Here is a 20,066-nt window from a genome sequence, read left to right on the forward strand (position 1 = left end):
CTGTTAAACTCCTAATTAAATACTTACCCCATGTTAAAAATACAAAGTTGAAATTTGAGCTGAAAATAAAATATGTAAAAATCTATAAATATAATTCTCTTCTGGGAGCCGTTAGAAAACAAGCTGCAAGCGCGCGCCTTGCAGTCCCCTCTCTTCCTCTCTATCGCTACCACCCCCACCCCCACCCCCTCACATGGTCAGGTGAGTTGTAGTTCACGCCGCTAAATGTTTAGTTTGGTGACGGTTATTAGGGGCAGATAATTCAGTTTGAAACTATTTTAAATTTAGAGGAGGTAACTAAGAGGAGGCTGCTTTCACGGGGGGGGGATGGGGGTTTAGTGTTTTAAAGCAAATATTTTCAGTAGAAAGAACAACTAAATATCGGCGTATGATACACTGCGGGTCGTCTTGTAAAATATAACAAATGATTTCAGTCAAAATGTCTTAGAACAAACAAATTTTGTCTGTAGTAATTTTTTGGGGGTAATTTGTACTGAGATCATTGGTCTTTCAGCAAATAAACTGATCATGTTAGCAGAAGGATGGACTATCCGATCAAATTCTACTGTATATTCTTTATTTATACATATCTAACTTTGTCTCAGTTTGAAGGAAGTTAGTGACTTTTTTGTGTAGCGACGTTGTTGCGTTGACAGAATTAGGCTATAGTATAGTTTGTTTCTAAGTTTTACTTGTGAAAGTGGTTCTTTTCTAGGTTATTGAACTAAAATGTACAATTGTTTAAGGCATATATCAAAACAGTTTGGGTGCATTTACGTAAATGATTAATAACTTAGTCCTTTATATGTGATGGATTAGATATTTTGTTACTTGTGTACATATATAGTCAAGCAATGTATGGTGTAAAGTTATTCTTATGTGTCGCATCGTAAAATTGTTAAATTTTAAATATTTCAATATTTAGCCAAGATAAACTTGGTCAAGCTAATATTATTTAATCGTCAACTGGTAGCGTAGGTCAGATGATTTAAATCCCTCGCATTGCACGGTTAGGAGATGCCAGATGTAACATCTCCGCAAGTAAGAAATTTATTTATTTTTTCCGCAGAAACCTTCTAGGGAGTATTCTCATTAATCCTCAAAAGTTTCGTGGCACTCGGATAAACGGTGTCAAACCGTTTTACATAGCAAACCGTTCATATAGCAAAATCGCACCCTCCGGGGCGCCGCCCTCGCAAAATGAAAAATGTTTTTGCAGAAACCTCCCGTTGAGTATTCTCATCAACTCCACAAACTTTCAAGGCGATCGAATGAAAGGTGTAATAATGCTTAAAGGAAAAACACACACACATACTTTCTTTGCCATATATATATATATATATATATATATATATATATATATATATATATATATATATATATATATATATATATATATATATATGTATGTATATATATATATATATATATAAATATATATATATATATATATATATATATATATATATATATATATATATATATATATAGCCTATATATTTATATAATAAAGTAACATAAATAATTAAGTTAGGCCTACTTGTGGCGAATTTCAATTTAACAAAAAAAAATTTGCATTGCAATATTTTAAAGTATTATAATTTAGCCTATTATCTTTTATAAGCAAGCTGACATTTTACAAATATATCATTATTATTGAATATGTGTTTACAATTTAGAAACAGCTGAGATAATTTTATTTTTATTTTTGGCTAGATCTAATAAAAATATTCAAATATGGCTTCCACAAATTCTCAAGGGTAACTGTTCCTAAAGCAAGTTTAGACAACGACTTGCTTCCCTTATTATAACCACTTGATAATTTATATTTACATATTTAGTTTTATATGAATGTGCGTATACGGCACAATTAAATTTGTTTATCGAATAAAGAACAAAGTACTAAAGCCTAATAGAATCATTAAATTAAACAGCTACCTGAAAACAAATCCTTTAAAAGAATGTAGGAAGACTACATCTAAAACGGAAATTCCCGATGTTAATTTGTCTAGGTGATTGGTAAACATTATTTTTAAACGAAAATTATCTATTTATTTTATTTTTTCATACGATCTTCATTTTTTAAAATATCCTGTTGTTTGTCTTGTTTTTGTTGTGTGTTGCTTGAGCACAGATTACAAATTAAAAAAAAAATTCTTAACATTTTCTAAATAATCCCGCAGCGTTAACTTTTAAAATAGTACCTTTTAAACGTTTCATGCAAAATAATTGTCATTTCAAAATGAATTATATTAATTAATTAAATAAACAAATTTTTAAATCTATTAAATGAATGCAGACATAATCTAAAACTTATAGTTATTACATACATAGTTAAGAAAACAAGCGTTAGGTAAGCGGTAACAATAAATTTCGGAAATAACCGAAATTGTTTGTTCAAGAATAAAATAAGTTATGCCTTCAATCACCTTGGTAAAACATCGTATAGAGTCTACAATTCGAGGTTTTTTATAATTAAGATGAAAATGATTACGTCTATGCGAATTATTTTCATAATGTTTCAATTAAAATGTAAGTTTTTATAAAAAACGAAGGAAAAAAATATAAAATAGTTTATTTAGGTTATAAAACATTGTAATGTACATAAACAATCTACTAAGCATGAACCTTTTGAATTTCTATTCTTGAATACACTACTATCGTGTGTCTTTTTATCAAAATATCTAATTAATTAGTCCATGAGTTAGAAAATACATATAGGATAGAGGTTGGATATTCGTACCGGCGGGCAACTCTTACCGACCTTGCTTTGCTTTAAGCTGAACGATTGAAAATCGAGGTATCATCCTAAACTATTTCTAGATGATAAATGTTCTGACCTAACCATAGTGAAATCGATCGTAAATATGAGAAGCAGTAAGTTAGTTTTTGTGTTTTGTTATTGTTAGATGTAATTTTAGGCTCTCTTTCTAACTGTGCAATGTTGTAGTGAATATATGGTGTTTTAAATGTTCTATAGTGCTAACAAAATCACTCTACTTCAGTATTAAATAAGTTTTCTCTATTTAATTTCGCCAACGACAAACGTGAATTAGAAACTGTTTTCTAGTCAAAGTTGGTTAAAGAGTATCATGCCTTTGCAAGTAAAAAGTACTAGTAATACTAATGAAGGCGAGCGACTTGACGAAAATTCTTCCATAATGTTGTTGACATGGACTAAAAAGGTGCTTTTTAGAATCAGCAAACAAAGCGACCGTAAAAACAATAGAAAATATTAGGAAATATTAGTACTTTATAAATTCACATGCGTTTTTGAGAAATCGGAAATAGCGTAAATTACTACTTCCGGTCAACGCACATTACTCCAAATTTGTCAGAAGGCAGAATATTAGATCTTTTACTTAAATGTGAAATTTCGTTTATCTATTTGAAATAGTACTCAAGTTATAGGCTTTTGAAAATTCAAAGTAGAAAAAGTCCCGCTTCCGGTTATCGGAAATTGCTCAAAGTTGATACGTATCTACGATTTTGATATAATACGTATAAATTAAATTTCATCAACCTATCTGTAACGGTTCTTAAGTTATCGTGTTTACAGCCAGACAGACACACAAACACACACAGACCTACGGACAAGATTGCAAAATTATGTTTTTCAGTATCAGTGTGGTGTAAAACGTCGAGATTTGTAAAAATCTCGATTTTTTTGCACGATTACAAGACTTTCTTTATACTTCGTATATACGAGAAAGTAAAAATGATATTATCTGTGGAAAAAAAAACGGAGTAAACGAGATTATTAAAGTTATTTCAGTTCGGTTCGTCTTATAAACGCACGTTATTTCAAAGGAAATTATTTAAGATTTGGTTATTTACAAGAAATTAAGTTCAAATACGATTATTTATCTTTAATTATTTTGTCTCATATATAAGCATCGAGTATTATAATGAACAAATATGTTTAATTCTTTATTATCAGGGCATATTTTCCTTGCCTAATGATTTTAAAAGATTTAAAATATAATCTAATTAATAATTTATAAATTTTTATTCAAGGTTTATCTTTGGCCGAGCGAAATGTTTGTCAGGAACGCAGCCAATGTATTATATATTACGAATTCATGATTGTTCCCAAAGAACATTTTGTTGTTAGCTGGTATAGACATAATACCATGGTCAGTACATGTTCAACTGAAGGAAAATGTGACATTAATCCTGATTATAAAGACTGGGTTGTAGGACAGTGTACATCAAAAAGGAATTCGACGATTTTCACACTGAAATTGCTGCCAAGTATATTCAACACAGTGAAAAATACAAGTGGTGAATGGGAGCTCAGAGCATATAACACGAAGAGTGTAAAGATTTTCGTACAATCATATGGTAAGTTATTTTTCGTTTCCATTTTCCTCAGCTGCTTAATAACGTATATGATTTTTGAAGCCATTATCTGTTACAGTTCCACCAAGAAACTCTTAACGCGGGCTTTGCCTAAATGATATTTCGTCGTTTGATTTTTAATTAGAGACAGCAGCTATCAAGCGTGTTTGTATTTTTGTTTGGGGGTGGGGGGAGGGGGGGGGGGGGTTTGGTGTGGAGTTATGAATTGGGTTCGGGTTGCTCCAGCTTGAAAAGAAAGTCTGACGCAATAGAGGGTTTCATCAATGGGTTGCCAATCCTGTATTCTTAGACGCGTGACCTTACTTTCTAAAACTAAGTTATTTAAATTTAAACAATGATTATGCTATATTTCTTGGATATTTGCCGGGGCTCGGGTTTTCCCACACTGTCGCTCAGAACAAACTTAGGCCTTGTGTACTGTGAGACAGACCTAGACTAGTAGACTGTGAGACGGCGACCACCCAGGTATTATGGACGTAGCAGGGCGTTCTCGGGAGCCCTACCTTACACTCCCTCAAGGGCACCCCGTACGGCTCCTGGCTCTGTTCAGTCATCGAGTATCGTGTGCCATGATGTCAATATTGTACGGTGATCTTTAAAACGAACGTTGGCGCGATATTGCTCACGCACGCAGCCGGGATGTCGGTAGACGTGATTCATTCAATTTACTGAGTAATAGTCTGTATAGAACAACCATAGGCGCAATATCTGTCACATGAAAGCCCTTGATGCCAAATATGGTCTCCCGGGATACCGGGTGACGCGCCTTATCAATTTAGTTAACGACTGCAGTAATACATCGTATCTATAGCCTAAAAATCGCATACTCCCTCAGAAACCTCCCCATGAGTATTCTCAACAACTTCCCAAAGTTTCATGTCGATCGGATGGAAGGTGTAGTAATGCATACAAGACAGACAAACAAAGCAACAAACACACATACATTGGTATAGATTAAAACAGGTAACATTTTTTAGGTACCAGGTTTTCCTCATGAATAACACAAAGAACAACACAGCATTATTAGATTTTTATTTTATTAACTTTTAAACAACAATTTTTTTCCCATCACATTGACAGGCACCCTGCAGCATAAAATATCATATTTCTCATTGCTATTTTAATGAGATCTAAGTTGTGTTTTTTTTTTAAATTACTGCATATATCTTTGCAAATAATGGTACTTCTAAAATTATAGTAAACGCCAATTCTTAGGAAACATTACCTCGATCAAATAATATACTGAGCCGTGGAACCTTCATAGCGCGACAAACACACACTTAATAATTAGCCATCGCTAACCGTTACACGGTCTGTTCTGGTGACTTTAATCTCTCTTCTCTTTACAAAAGGCTACCCGGTAGCCTATTTCTATTGGATGTTTATCTCCGGGTAGCGGCGTTTAAAACTGTCCGGAGGAGGGTGTGTGGGCTGTGTGTGCTTGTGTATGTGTGTGTGTGCGGGGGGGGGGGGGGGGGGGCTAGCGGATACTGATGTTGTTTTTTTTGTATGAATTACTTTTTTCAATTTCGTTCGGAGATGAAAGGGGAAAAAACGGTAGAGATGCCTGAAGAAAATGTATATACCTACGGAAAGTGGGTAATGAAATGAATTGTAATTCAGCTTTTAAAAAATTCATTATTGTAAACTCAAGAAAAAAAAAACATTTTATTGATCAAAAGGATTGGAATAAAACTTTCTTAAGATTATGAAAAAAAGAGTGTTGTTTATGTACCGTCTATACTTGTTTAAAATAACATAGACTAATACTATTAGAAAAATTAAAACCAAATTATATACAGTATTAGTCAGCACAATACCATATTGAATGCACTGGCTGATTAAGAGACTTAAAATTAAGCGACTTAAATGATTTTGTTAAAAAGCCGGTTGTTCAATGGTAGTTATGTTGTTTTGGTCTTACCACACTATCCTTTCAGAAACAGATTAACTCTACTTTCCTGGCCACTTGTCTCGCCGAGTCCCGATAGGTAAATTTATAACTCACATATAAAAAAACAAATTGAAATTATTCTTTTTAAGATTGACTTTGTGTGTCTCAAACCCGTACCTCCCGCATGGTATCAATTACACTATCATCTCAGCTATGTAAACAGATGTTAGGCCTATGACAGAAACCTTTGTGGGGCTGTACTCAACAGCTTCCCAAGTTTTCATGGCGATTGGTGAATGATGCAGTAATGCATAATAGACAGAAAAATGTTTTTTACATGTACAACTGTATGCGGCCAGCTCACGCGTCGGATAACCTTCTGATTTGGGGGGGGGGGGGGGGATCCACAAATGATGTCACATTTTTAACGACTAACAAAAAGCCAGACCCTCACACACCCCCACCTCAATGACGTCATTTATAAATAGTAATTGACTATTAATAATGTTAAATTAATTTTAAACGTTCTCATTAATTTCTAAATAATTATATAAAAAATAATCTTACCTTCCCTGTTTTGTGAATTAAATGTGCCTAATACTATGCAAGTAAATTAATATTTGTTGGCTAATGCTGTCTAGTGTCTGACAAAATATGCTGAAGTGTGAATCGCACGGTTAGGAAGTAGTTCATAAACGATACATTGATCAAGGTCTTTACGGCTGTAGCAACCACTGAGTTCCCCGCGTCATTTACATACTAGATCATCAAAGACTTCCAGCTGCAGTTTCAGTAGCGGTTTTCTGACTTGGATTCATAGGCTTAAGAAGTGAGACTGTTTCAAAGCCCATTTGAAGCAAATGTGGCCAGTTGCAAAGATGAACTGCAACTGGAGGTCATTGAATTGCAAGAAAATGACTTCATTAGAGACACGTTCAAAGAAGGGCAGATGGGTTTTCATACGTTTCTGCACAAGGAAAACTTTCCTAGCATTAAAACTTTTGCATCAAAGTAACTTTCAAATTTTGGAACAACATGCCTGTGTGAACAAACATGTTCAAGAATGAAATACGTGAAGAACAATTTGAGGGCAAACGTTGACTTCGTGTGGGGGGGGGGGGGGGGTGGACACTTGAAATTTGTATATATTTCTATATAAATTATATTTCATTCGGGGGCGGGAGGGGCGATAGACGTTATACGGGGGGGGGGGGGGAGGAGGGCGCCAGGACCCTGAAGAGATACCTTAAAGAAACTCTGGCCCCTGAACTGATATTTGATAGTTAATGCGGCCCTCGGGCTGAAAAGTTTGGAGACCCCTGATCTACTCGATACTTGCGAGGCTAAGAAAGAGGGATGGTATGGGGGTCGGCTCGGGAAAAAAACTTGAAAGAGACAACAAAAAGCCTATGTACGCCAGCATCGCCCATTGTAAAACTTACTCAGGGGAGATAATTCCAAGTATAGGCCTTAAAAGTTTACTATGATATTTCTTGTAAAAGCAAAAACAAGTAAACGTATATAAAACAGAAGTTTCTAGTATTATATTTTTTTTTTTATTATTTGTAGAATACTAGACAGTACAGGCTTCAAATTCAACCACTATCACAAACACATATTAACATTGAAAAATATACAATGGATTTCGGGTCCCTAACTAATGCCGCAAAGAAGAACCGTGCATCATGAAAGCCCACTTCATATGTAGCTGCTTCTCGTGCTATGGACTTTGTTATTTTTATTTTTATTTTAAAGAATTTTTGCCGGCGACAGCATGTGGCGATGGTTAAAAAATACAACTATAAATAACTATTTTAAATATATAAAAAATTTGACAACAATTTTTTAGCCCCCTTTTTAGTCCCCATCCCCTGCCCCATCCGCCACAGTACACTTTGGAGGATCGGTCAAACAGTTACGTGTCCTCTATTTAGCTATCAAAGGGGGGCAACGAGTCAAAGAAGTCATTCAAATTTGAAGAGTTGCCTATATTTTACACTGTAGTTTGTGTAAGGAATTTTATTTTTTGCGGAAGAATGTGGTAAAATGACTGTAAAATAAAGGTAATCCTACCGCAGCTACAGTGTTTTTCTTTTACAAATCAAATATCAAGGCAAAAATTCACGAAAATTAAATTCAAAAATTAAAAAAAAAAGATTAATTATGGTATGCCGTGGACCCCTAAACGGTTTGCCCCCCCCCCCCCCCCCGCATTGCGGTGTCTGGCGGCACTGTAGTTCCGCCTCTGTTGCAAAGCTAAACAAACACAGATTTCAATAAAATAATTAAGGCCTGAAATAGTTTAGTATAGAAATTTATTATTTAAATAGATTCTATATCTAGGTAGGGTCTAGATCTAGATCTGTCTAAGTCTAGTTTTTTTCGTAGATCTAAATAATCTAGATTGAGTTCCAGATCTAAATCTAGAATCTCTAGATCTAGAATCTCTAGACCTAGAATCCTAATAGATAAAGTAAATTTTTAAAGTTTAGGCCGAGAAAATGGTATTGCATAAATTTCATAGCGTACGTAGATTTCAATCATATTTGAATGAAAAAGTTCATTTCTTTATATTCTAAACACGGAAAACGACGTCATTAGTTTTGAGCTCTTTCCTTACTGTAAACATTCGTCACGTCATTGTTAAATGCGTTCTTGTCACAAATATTAACACTTTTCCGGTTGCATAATTAATATTTTTTTTCTACTTTCGAATATGCGTTTATTTTTTTAATATTTCTACTTTATATAAAATTTTTGTTCATACATTTAAAACATCTACCATATTATTTTCAAGAAAAGTCCGTATCAAGTTCTCCATATATCGCTGAAGATACTGATCTGATAGCCAGTGAAAATATTTTGCGGACAGAGAGAGAGAAGTGCGCACATGGTCTTTTATATATTAGGATCACTAATGGTCTATTATTAGATGCTCGATCTCAATTTCTGATTGGATCGTCTAAAAATATATGCTAATTGCATCATTCACAAAATGACGAAACTGTTTGGATTTTTTACGGACAAAATAAACATCCCAGTTAATAATCTAACCTTGGTTAATTTTTCTGATTATTAAAATAAAACGTATTACATGGGCCCAAAAATTTTAGTTTCAGCCGAAACTGAGATTTTCGTTCGCACACCAGGGCGTCGGCGGAATTTCCTGACTTAATTTAGTGAGCGACTGTAACGCCTCATCTTATCCATTGTCTATAACGAACGTAGTCGCCATAGTGCTCAGGGGAAAGACCAGGGCGCTAAACCGCATCCTGCCGGGGGGCCGCCCATATAAATCTAATTAAATCTACACTCCCCCTTGCCGCACCACCCCACCCCACCCGCCCCCCTCCTCCCTCAATCCCAGACACCTTCTCGGGAGTATTCATCAACTACCGAAAGTTTGATGGCGATCGGATGAACGGTGTCAGACCGCAATCGACTTTTACTTTTATATACCATATATAGAGAAAAATCGCATCCTCCCGTTGCGCCGCTCTTGCAAAATTATGCCTCTCCTATAAAACCCCCAGCTTGTCCGAAAACTGAAAGATAGAGTAATAATTAGTAAATAGTATAAATAATAGGCAGTATTTAAAATATCCGTGTTTTACCGACCATATATCATTTTATCAATTCACGCTTTTTTTTCCCAGTACTTTAAATTTTAAAATTTTACAATAGTTTCATAACTAAAACCATTGCGCACCCAATGAACATGATTACGCGTCTATAATAGTGCGGAATAATTGATTAAAAATTATAGGTAGTAAACAGTGCATTCAGTGAATAAAATAAATAAAAGATTGCCTTTTATCAATCCATGCTAATTATAATTTTCTAACAATAATTTCCCCTTCCACATCCGCACAATTTGCATTCACATTTTGCTAATTATATTTTTGCAACACTAATTCCTTCTAGGACGCCCTGTAGATTTACATTCACATTTTTTTTTATTAGCGTGAGTTTAATTTATTTTTAAATTGCCTCCCTTTTCAAAATTAGAAAAAATAGTTAAATTGATTTGATTTTTCTACCCTACTGTTATTATTGTATCCACTTTTTCTAGGAATATAAACGAAAATGATATTTGACATTGATCCTTTTAATATGTTTTAGCAATGTGCGTGTATTCAATATTTCGTTTACGTTATGCAAAAGAGTAAAAACAGTGGCAATTATATAATAGCTTTATGTCGTTATATAAACAAACCCTACTCTATTACTTATTAATATGACACTGCGGTGCACTGAAAAGCACAGCATGGTGAAATGTTTACTTTTATGGTTCCAAAATCTATAGCGATGACAGAAGGAAGGAAGGAAGGACTGACACATGGGTAATATATATATATATATATATATATATATATATATATATATATATATATATATATATATATATATATATATATCCCACATCAGAGTGTATGTATCAAAGAAAGGTAGTGATAAAGCGAGTAAGAGAATGGTTTTTTTGGCGACTATGTAGAATGTGGTATTATTTTAAAATAATGTGGTGTGAATTAATATTTTTACTTTCTCGTATACAGAGTATAGCGAAAGTATTGTAATCGTGCACACAAATCACATTTGACAGTTTCCTCCATTTTACTTCTCAGTACTTCATCATAAACGGAGTATAGGGGACTTATTTTAATCGGGCAAAAAATCTAAATTCAGATTCATTAAAATTTCGGCGTTTTACGCGTAATCGAGTCGGAAATACTGGAAATTCTGTCCGGATGTGTTTGTGTGGATATGTGTCTGTAAACTCGATAACTTGAGTATCGTTGCAGCTAGGTTGAAGAAATTTCATATATAGGTAGTATATGAAATTCGTAGAGTACTATTTCAGATTGATCCATTAAGTTACACATCAAAGTAAAGAATCTAATCCTCTACCTTCTATCAAATTTTGAGTAACTTCCATAGACATGCGAATTTATAAAGCACTAAAAATATCCCGCACTATTATGCACTCTTTGGCCATCACTTGGTGTGCAACTCTTTTTTCTATTCTATTTTAAAAAGTTTAAGTAATTAAAAATGGATTAAAAATATTGTTTATATCCCGAGTTGCCATCCCTCGTAGTGTTATATACTTTGATGAATAAATGATATTTTCTTTAGCCAGCAGTTATTTTGTTTGATATATAATTTATTTCGATCTTCCACAAATCATTTTAATGAGCAATTTGATTTTATATTCAGCTTTTTCAGAACAAATAGAATGTAACTTTGAAACCTCATACAATACGTTATCATTGAACTGTCATATTTACAAAGCTTATCCACTGCCAAGGTGTAATTTTTATGAAACTTTAACAGCGGTAAGTCAATAATTAATAATTAAAGAGATTTTACTTTTCTATTTAATAATAGTACATGCATATATATATATATATATATATATATATATATATATATATATATATATATATATATATATATATATATATATATTTGTATATATATATATGTGTATATTTATATATAATGATGGAAAAAATTTGAACCCCCCACATGAGACGATCCTGACTACGCTATTTGATCCAGTGATTCCAATTCTATTTTGCTATTTCTATTATAATCCCGCGTCCCCTCCTCCTATACTCCCCCTAACCAGCAAAAAGGATGTTCATTTTAATTGGGTTATAAAATATTCTCTACAGAAAGATTATACACAACGTGTCCTTTACAGCCACTCACAAATCGAAGAGCCATATTTTACCACAACCTGTTCCATACAACTCAACGTTACAGAGAAAGTGGAAACCAGATTTAATTTTATGATAAATCTTTACCCTAATATTTCAAATACTAAACGTGACGAAAAATATGGAAGTGTAGTCAATAAGTCTATTTGCATAGGTAAGATACGTTGGTAATTAGATTTAATATTAATATATGTTACATTTTAATATACCTACCGAGCAAACATTTTAAAAATGACTTTCAATATTTAAAAACAATGTTTTTATTAAAATTTATACTTTTTCATTTAATATAGGCTTTACATAGGCCTATTTATCAAAGAAAATCGGGGGATTTTGTTTGTTTGAGTAGTTTGTTACTCACACCTATTAGATCGGGTACTTGCAACTAATTGCAGGGATATTGTTCTTGACAAAGCTTGCTGTTTAATCTCTTGTTAACGGGAAAATTAGCGTCATTTCTGACAGTGGCTTTATGTAACCTATACAATTTTTAAAGTGCTTGAATTAAATCCAACACTTGCAGATGCGACAAAAAGTTGGTTTTTGGTAAGAAGACAATATTTTGATTAAAGAAAACTTCGTTTAAAGCTTAAAGTAAATGGTTTTCAAATTGGTGTAAAATAAATAAAAATTGACAGTTTTTACTTCTCAATTTTACCTATTTAAAGGCAAATAACTGCGTCAGGTTTTAACTAGTTGTTTCCCCCGTTGTGTGTATGTATGTCTGTATGTCAGTGAACACGATATGTTGAGTACCGTTACAGCTAGGTTGATAAAATTTCATATATTTTATGTTATACATCAAGTTTGTAGTTCTGTATCGGGTAATCGGAAGTGGAAATTATTCTACTTTTTTTTTTAAAAACTGTTTCAGATAGATAAATGAAATTTCTCATGTAAGCAAAAGATCGAATTCACTGTCTTCTTTCACATTTTGAGTTGTACTTTGCGCTACTTCCGATTTATAAAAAAACGCATATGAATTTATAAAGTACTAATATTCCGCACTATTATTCACACATTGATTGCTGTTCGCTTGATTCGCAATTTCTTGTTCTACCTTACTCTGTTCTATTTTTAAAAAGTTTAAATTATTAATTATTGATTGATTTAAAATCATGTCTATATACCGAGTTGACATCCTTCGAAGACTTATATAAGTATATTCGAAAAAGTTTAGTTGAGATCACTCCCGCTTTGTTTTTTTTATGCATTATAATTTTTTATTTATACGGTGTAATAAGTTATGTACTCTTACATTATGCTCTACTGACATTTTATATGTGAATATTTTAATTGCATCTTCTGGAGTTATTTTGTGACCTACTTAGGTCTAGTAATATTTTATTTTTAGTTTGACATTGTTATAATACCATATATGGTCGATGGTGCAACAACCGGGTTTTTTCCGCTGTCTTACTAAGAGAGTCTAAGACTCAGAAATTTTCCATCAAGATCTGATTGATTGATTCTGACCAGATGACCACCCCAACCAATGGCCACATGAGTTGAAGGTAACCTCCCCTGTTGCCTAAGTCTATAACTAGATCGCCCACAGGCGGCACGTGGCAGTCCATTTTGACCAGGCCGTCCATTTTGGCCGGCAGTCCATTCTGACCATTTGAACGTGAGAGAGCTTAAGTCCTGAGTGTGCTATGCATTCTTAAGTTGTTTAAGTATTCTAGTATTATATTACTTGTGGCCAAGTGATTCTTGATGCTATAGCAGTGTTATGTGACCTGTGGCTATTTTTATAAAGTGTTAGAATCTGTGATAGTATTTTTTCTTACGCTTTGTAAGTTGGGCTTTGTTATTTTCTAAACTAAATATTTTATCTTGTTTAACCTAGTGTTCTGCCACAACTGTGTTCACTTATTAAAGGTTGTATGCAGATTGAATGAGTTGTTAACTTCAATAGTTTCACTAGTTTTCCCTAGACCTCGAAATCGAGCCCTAGTGTGTTGTTGAGTTAGTTTTCATTCATTTAGGTTTTAAGTTATCTGCATATAACCCCAAGAAAGAATCCGGGAGCGTTCACCATCTATCTGGCTGGTAGATAGGTGTTCGTTACAAAGTGGGGGCCCGTCCGGGATTTAATCTGTCGTTCCAGTTGTTGGTTGTAACAGTTAAACACTAAGTTTAGTTTGATTTAGTTGTTTATCTATCCAGTGGAGCCGTGTTATTAAAACGCACTCAATGTTAGAGTTATCTAGGTAAAAAAAGCCAGACGTGTCACGTCCTAGATTGAAGGTTAAGTTCATAACGCAGCGTTGGGCCGTGTTAATTTAGAGAATCTAGGCTTGTTTTGATTTTGAAGTTAGTGTAATGGAGTCTTTCTTATCTAATCCCACCGTTGAGGAGGTAGAGAAGTTGAGTAGGAAAGTTTTGATTAGTGTTGTTAAGGAATTGAAATTGGATTATTCTGTTACTCAGAAATCAGAGGTGTTGAGAGATAAAATTGTTGTTCATTTTATTAATGAAGGTGTATTTGATGAAAGTTTGTTGGCTGGGGTGATACTCCGTGAGGAGAAACCTCTAGAGAAGGTGGAATTAGAAGCTAAAATTGCTTTAGAGAAGGAGAAGGTTGCTCTAGAGAAAGTGGAGTTAGAGGCTAAAATTGCTTTAGATAAGAGGAGGTTGGAATTAGAATTTGGTAAAGTTAGTGGAGATGTCACTTCTCTGGTAGATCCTAAAAAGTTGTCGGTGGGGCAAGTGATTGCCAAATTTGGGAAATTAGTTCCTAAATTTGATGAAACAGATTTGGTCGTTTTCTTTAACTCATTTGAGAGTTTAGCGAAGACATGTGAATGGCCCGAAACTTCCATTACTGCTTTATTGAGCACGGTCCTTACAGGGAAAGCTGCAAAAACATACCAGGCACTCTCTCACGACGTTCAAAATAACTATAGTTTGGTCAAGACTGCCATTTTGAAGGCCTACGAACTGACGCCCGAGGCCTATCGGATAAAATTCCGAGCACTCCGCAAGTTACCCACTCAATCATATGTGGAATTTCTCTTTGAAAAAGAGAAAATTTTCTCAAGGTGGCTACACTCTGAGGAAGTTTCTGAGTTTGAGAAGCTCAGATCACTTATCCTGAGGGAAGAATTCCTAAAGTCCCTGCCTGAAGACATACGACTACACATACTGGATAACAAGATAATTGACATCCAGAAGGCTGCTGAGTCAGCTGACACATATATGTTGGTGCATAAGAAACCACCAGTGTCAGGAAACCGCCTCAACCCCGTGCTTCCCCTTTTTGGCAGCAACCACCCTGGTGGCCAACACTTGAAGGCATTACAGTCCAGAGAGAGACCAAGATCAACTCTCAATCGTCGAGCAGTATGCCAGTTCTGCAAAAGACCTTTTCATCTTGTCAAGGACTGCTACAAACGTCTTCAATTTAACAGAGAGGCGGTGCGTACTTCTGCGCACTATGCTCTATCCCCTCAAGCAGCCAGTTCAAATATGAACTCTAGAATTCTGAGGGACACTAACCCTAAGTGTCCGCAGGAAGGCAGTCAAGTCTCCACACATTATGTTCAGTCACATTTTGACTGTTCACGCCACCATCCAGTTTCTTCCGAGTCTACCGATCTCGAGGGATCGAGAAAGGTTGACTTTTCATCTTTCATTGCCGAAGCTATCATTAGCAAACCAGGTGATCCGTTGTCTCAGCAGAATATCACCGTCCTAAGAGACACAGGAGCGTCACAGTCACTTCTTTTGGAAAGTTCAATGGACATTACACCGGAGACGAACACCGGAAATGTTTCCATTATCCAAGGAGTGGGGGCAGAATCTACTGTCGTCCCTCTACACAAGTTTTCTCTGAAACATCATCTCGTCGAAGGTGAGGTCATTTTAGGAGTGATAGATAGTATTCCTGTCCCAGGAGTACACCTACTTCTAGGGAATGACCTTGCAAGAAGCAAAGTATACCCCTGTACGGTTCAAAACCCTTTGTCAACAGTTCCAGATAATGATAATGAACTGTATCCTGCATGTGTGGTGACAAGAAGCCAGACCAAACAATTGGCTGACACAGCGCATGAACCACACCTACCATCATCGTCGGGAAATCCATCTCCCAAACTGGAGTCTATGCTTCCAGAGAACACAAGCCTGGACTTACCCCTGAGGATATCTCAGGAAGACATCATTAAAGCTCAACAAGTCGACGCGGAACTCAAAGCAATGGTCGAAAAGTCACTCTCATCTGACGATGGGGAGTATTTCTCCGAGAACGGCCTCTTCTTTCGTCGCTCTGTACCAGTGGATGCCTCACCGGCCGAACCATGGTTGGGTAAAAACCAGCTGTGGGTCCCTCCACCTTATCGGCATGAAATACTGAAACTGGCACATGACCATCCGATGTCAGCGCACCCAGGAGTCACGAAAACAATGGCGAAGATCAAAGAACGGTTCTTTTGGCCCAAAATGAAAAATGATGTGTCGCGTTACTGCAAAAGTTGCACGAACTGTCAGTTGGCCGGGAAGCCAAACCAGAAAATTCCTAAGGCCCCTTTGAGTCCGATTCCTGTATTAGAAGAACCCTTTTCTAAAATCGTCATGGACTGTGTAGGTCCCTTGCCTAAAACCAAGACGGGCAACGAGTACCTACTTACCTTTATGTGTTCAAGTACCCGTTTTCCCGAGGCGTTCCCCTTACGGAACATTAAGGCAAAGACTGTAGTCAGAGCCATGACCCGGTTCTTCACTACCTTTGGATTACCTAGAATCGTTCAAACAGATCAAGGCAGCAACTTCACCAGTCACCATTTTCAGGAAGCGCTAGCCAAGCTAGGCGTTACCCACATCACCAGCTCAGCCTACCACCCTCAGTCTCAAGGCGTACTTGAGAGGTTCCACCAGACCCTAAAAACCATGCTGAGAACATTCGCTAAAAGTAACACCCAATGGGATGAGACTGTTCCATGGATTATTTTCGCCGCTAGGGACTGTGTCCAGGAAGCTCTAGGTTACTCTCCTTTTCAGCTTGTGTTTGGACATTCTGTCCGTGGTCCCCTGAAGCTGATCCACGAGCGTTGGACAGGTACCAGTGATCATCCAGTGGAAAACTTTGACGATTTTCACGTTCGACTGAAAGCCGTGTGCGAAATGGCTCACAAGAACTTAAGAAAGGCCCAAGTGAGAATGAAAGGACTGTATGATAAGAGTTCTCGTAAACGAACATTCAATCCAGGCGAGAAAGTGCTTGTGCTCGTGCCTAATCTGAACAATGCATTATCCTTAAGATATTGTGGACCCTTTACTGTGCATTCAAAATTAAGTGATTTGAACTATGTTGTCAATACGCCAGACAGAAGAAAGAAACAGACAGTGTATCATGTTAACTCACTGAAAAAGTATTATGATAATTGTAACAATTTTCATTCCACAGCTAAAATTACTTTACCTGTATGTTCAAATGTTTCTGATGATGTGATACATGACAAATTGAAACCCCCAAAATTGGTAAATTCTTCCTTTTTAGATCATCTAAATGATCACCTTATGCATTTGTCCACTGAGGAAAGCCATAGATTGTCTCAGTTATTTGAGACATTTCCCTCTATTTTTGGGGATGTCCCCAAAGAAGCGAAGGTACCACCTCATGATGTAGATGTAGGTGATGCAAGACCCATCAAACAACACCCCTATAGAGTTAACCCGGAAAAGGCTGTTCTGATAAAAGATGAAATTGATTATATGCTCAAGAATGATATCATTGAACCCAGTTGCAGCAATTGGAGTTCCCCCTGCCTTCTAGTCCCGAAAGACGGTGGATCTTTCAGGTTTGTGACCGACTTTAGGAAGGTCAATGTGCTCACCAAAGCTGATTCCTATCCATTACCTCGAATAGAAGACGTTATTGATAAAGTTGGTCAAGCTAAGATAATTTCCAAAATTGATTTACTATCAGAATACTGGCAAATCCCCTTATCTGACCGTGCAAAAGAAATATCTGCTTTTGTAACCCCTAATGGTTTTTATAGATACAAACGTATGCCCTTTGGTATGCGAAATGCTGGTCAAACTTTCCAGCGGGTCATTAACTCTGTCATTGCTGACATAGACCAATGTGAGGCCTACATAGATGATATAGTAGTATTTTCTAATACTTTTGAAGAACATATTGTTCAGTTGACTAACCTTTTTAGAAAATTGTCTGAAGTTAATTTTACTGTAAACCTGCATAAAAGTGATTTCTGTAAAGGTTCAATTACCTATTTGGGCTATCAAGTGGGAACTAACCAAGTTAGGCCCATTGAAGCTAAAGTAGATGCTATTGTGAAGTTGCCTCCTCCCAAAAATTGTAAAGAAATCAAAAAGTTCCTTGGGATGGCAGGTTACTATAGGCGGTTCTGTCAAAACTTTTCAGCTGTTGCTGAACCTCTTACTGCATTATTGAAAAAGGGTGTTGAGTTTGAATGGTCAACTAAATTTCATGAAGCTTTTTTAACCATTAAGTCATTTTTATCTAATGCTCCTGTTATGGCTGCACCAGATTTCAGCAAGCCTTTTAAACTTGCCATTGATGCTAGCAACTTAGCCATTGGCTCAGTCTTATTTCAGGAAGACAACATAGGGATTGACCATCCAATCGCTTTTTTTCCCAGGAAGTTAAATGAGAACCAAAAGAATTACTCCACTATTGAAAAAGAAGCTTTAGCTTTGGTTTTGTCCTTACAACATTTTGAAGTCTATGTCACTTCTTCAATCAATCCGGTCATGGTATTTTCTGACCATGATCCCCTAAAATTTACCTCTAAGTTAGGACAAAAGAATCACAGAATATTGAGATGGTGTTTATATTTCCAAAATTTTAATCTGGAAATTTCCCACATTAAGGGAATTGATAATGTTGTGGCTGACTGTTTGTCAAGGATGTAAAATCTTATTACACACATTGATCATGTGACATGTTGTGTGGTTCATTGGGACCATACACAAGTGGTTTGTTTAGGTGACACTCACATGAATGTGAGTGGTATGAGTTTTGAATTTTTTTTCAAAATGACAATCATGTTGCATATTTTGTTTATTTTCAGATGAACCTTAATTAAAGGTGGTTTTTCATTATATGTAATCTTTTAAGATAATATGTCTCACATGACTCAGTTGATATTGTAGCTAGTCATTGAAATAAAGGATTTACCCTGTCGGGTTTACCACTTTTAATATCCACATGGAAATATTGTAATACCCCTTTCTGAGGGATTTTGATGTATTATTTTTTGAAAGGGTTACTCCCCTTTCACGAATTGTAAAAGTTTGAGTTACTTCCCTTTTGTTTCCAGGGATATTTTCATCTGGTATTAAGATTTTGGTTGGCTACATTTGTAGAACATTTTTTTTTTATTTCATTGCCAGATTGGTTCCTTATGTATGTTTTTGTGGAACCTATCTGTCACTTCCAAAAAGGGAGGGGATGTGACCTACTTAGGTCTAGTAATATTTTATTTTTAGTTTGACATTGTTATAATACCATATATGGTCGATGTTGCAACAACCGGGTTTTTTCCGCTGTCTTACTAAGAGAGTCTAAGACTCAGAAATTTTCCATCAAGATCTGATTGATTGATTCAGACCAGATGACCACCCCAACCAATGGCCACATGAGTTGAAGGTAACCTCCCCTGTTGCCTAAGTCTATAACTAGATCGCCCACAGGCGGCACGTGGCAGTCCATTTTGACCAGGCCGTCCATTTTGGCCGGCAGTCCATTCTGACCATTTGAACGTGAGAGAGCTTAAGTCCTGAGTGTGCTATGCATTCTTAAGTTGTTTAAGTATTCTAGTATTATATTACTTGTGGCCAAGTGATTCTTGATGCTATAGCAGTGTTATGTGACCTGTGGCTATTTTTATAAAGTGTTAGAATCTGTGATAGTATTTTTTCTTACGCTTTGTAAGTTGGGCTTTGTTATTTTCTAAACTAAATATTTTATCTTGTTTAACCTAGTGTTCTGCCACAACTGTGTTCACTTATTAAAGGTTGTATGCAGATTGAATGAGTTGTTAACTTCAATAGTTTCACTAGTTTTCCTTAGACCTCGAAATCGAGCCCTAGTGTGTTGT

The sequence above is a fragment of the Physella acuta genome, unplaced genomic scaffold (genome assembly GCF_028476545.2).
Source record: "Physella acuta isolate Inbredline_101_S28 unplaced genomic scaffold, ASM2847654v3 ptg000905l, whole genome shotgun sequence".
In the NCBI taxonomy this organism is placed as follows: Eukaryota; Metazoa; Mollusca; class Gastropoda; family Physidae; genus Physella; species Physella acuta.